This window comes from Solanum lycopersicum, chromosome 12 (assembly GCF_036512215.1).
Source record: "Solanum lycopersicum chromosome 12, SLM_r2.1".
NCBI classification, from domain to species: Eukaryota; Viridiplantae; Streptophyta; class Magnoliopsida; order Solanales; family Solanaceae; genus Solanum; species Solanum lycopersicum.
Window position 1 is genome coordinate 35,447,076 of NC_090811.1, and position 2,504 is coordinate 35,449,579.

General features: G+C 35.7%; 1 non-coding gene across 1 annotated transcript; it reads left to right on the top strand.

Annotated features, from left to right (window-relative positions):
• Positions 1-401: 401 nt before the first annotated feature.
• Positions 402-528, top strand: LOC112940579 (U6atac minor spliceosomal RNA). The gene has a single exon (XR_003244917.1). It is a non-coding gene; the product is annotated as a U6atac minor spliceosomal RNA (small nuclear RNA).
• The last annotated feature ends 1,976 nt before the right edge of the window (positions 529-2,504 follow it).

The following is a 2,504-nucleotide window of genomic DNA, read 5'->3' on the forward strand; positions in this document are numbered from 1 at the left end:
AAACATATTCAATGTTTCCTTCAAAATTTTTGAAGACTTACAAGGTTATGCCATTTTGTAGTCGTACCCATAGTTTTGACGCAATAAGACTCCATGAATTCTTGAAGTTCTAACTTGAGCATTCGATAAATCCAAAGAATTTGTCATAGTACCTGAACATAAGAACTGCAACGGTTATTCAGCTAATACCATAAATCTATTGAAGCATTTATAAGCTTTTCCAACAAGTGCAATTATTTTCTTCGAACCAATTAGTCATAATGTATTCTTTTCCTAGTTTGTTGGTCTTATTTTTGTTGATTATTTTTTTGTTTGAATGAGGATAACATGGTATGAAATTAAATTATGTTCCAGCCATTAATAACAACAAAAAAATTTGATCATCCCTTAACTTATGGTTTGTGCTCGTAAAAAGTAGAGTTAGTTTGCATCTCCCTTTACAAGGACTGAATCAACCTTCGTGCTTTACCTGTTACCACATATCAATTTAAGTCATTCAAACTTGTTGGGACCAGAAAAAAAATGTGGTCTAGTTGATGGTAGTGCTTCTATCTTAGCAAGAAGTCTCTCGATCTAACTTTGGGTATAGAAATATCATTTGTAGGAGAGTTATTCCCAAATCGGCCATAACGGAGGCAAAAATGATTTAGGCTCCATTGTGGATAACAAACACCGTTAAAATTGTTAGTGAAAAAACTTACAAGATAATAAAATTGCAAGATTACAATTGAAAATAAAATGAAGAAAGTAATCTCTTCAGGCTGAGGCGCGGATATCTCGCTCTCTTTAAGGAGATTCAAGCCCACCGCAGCAAATGTTTTCACCGGTCCAGCAGTAGTCCTCTTTGACTTGTCCCCTCCAGGATACAACAGCCTTCACAAAGTTTAACTCAACAACTCTGGACAAGAGTTGAGTTCAAAGCTCCACAAAAAAGAACACCTTCCTTCAACTAATAAGAACTCTCTTTTAGACTAACTCTTTCACTCTTTGTTTTCTCTTATGAATTGTGTGTGTCTAAAACTAAATGAAGACTACCACTATTTATACTACAAGAAGTCTTCCTAGCAATGAATAGGAAGATAATGGAGGTAGTAAATAGTGAAGATAATGGTCTTAGGAGTTTCATAGGTTACAATGAGAGTTACATAGGTTACATAAGTTACAATGGGAGTTACATATGTTACATATGTTACAAAGGGAGTTACATATGTCACATAGGTTACAAAGGGAGTAATGGAGGAATTAAGAATGAAATACATTGATAGATAACCAATGCTAATGGATGATGTAGAAGTCATCCATTCCAAAGTTCATTCTTATAACTCCAAAATAAAGCAATTTAATATGTTAAATATTAATATTAAAATGTTAATAACCTAACAATCCCCCACTCTTCAGCTGAAGGAAGACTACTATTCATAATGAAGGTGTGCTCTGCATTGAACCTCCACTTAGTGAACAGTAACTTTTACTCCAGAGTCGTAGTGGTCTCAGACTTGAACTATGACTGCTTAAGGGAAATAAAATATTACTGCTCACACATAATAATCAAGGTGTTGACATGAGCTTTAACAGCCAGCACTTTATGGCCATGTGCTATCCCGGTTTCATTAGTGCATTTGAGAATAAGCCCCATTCTCATAGGAAGCGACCTACCACACTTCACATAGGTGAAATCTGTCGAGAGTGCTCCTGTAAGATTAACACTCCACCCATACGGGCTACAGATATTCATTAAGAGTTTTATCAACTCAACCTTCACAAACTACAGGAAATAATGCACTCACATCATAGGGAGGGAAAAAATTAGTGCATTTTTCACAACAAGTTATCATATGATTAGTTTTTCCCTTTGAACCTGGTTATAGGATCTCTAGTCCCCAGGTTGGGTTTCCTCATATATGACTCAAGAATTTGTAGGCTTCAATCTCATCCCCCTCGATGTGCTCCAGACCTTTTCTCTTGTTAAGGCCTTCGTAAGAGGATCTGCAAGATTATCACAAGATTTGACATAATCAACGTTAATGGTACCATTTGTCAAATACGATCTTACATTACTGTGTTTCCTCCTTGCAGGTCTGGATTTACCGTTGTAATAACGGTTTTGAACTCTACCAATTGCAGCGGTGCTATCACAATGAATTAAAATAGGAGGAATTGGTTTTTCAAAATAAAGAATTTGAAACAATAAATCTCTTAACCAATTCGCTTCCTCACTAGCTGAAGCTAAAGCAATTAGTTCAGCCTCCATAGTAGAGTTAACAATTATAGTTTTCTTTTTTGATCTCCAACAAACAGCACCACCACCTAAAGTAAAGACATAACCAGTTGTAGAACAGGAATCACCTGACAAAGTGTTCCAATCCGCATCACAAAAGCCTTCAAGTACAGCAGGATATTTTTTATAGAACAAACCACAATTTTTCGTTCCAATTATATATCTCATAACTCTTGTTATAGCATACCAATGTTCATTACCTGGCTTGCTTGTAAACCTGCCAAGT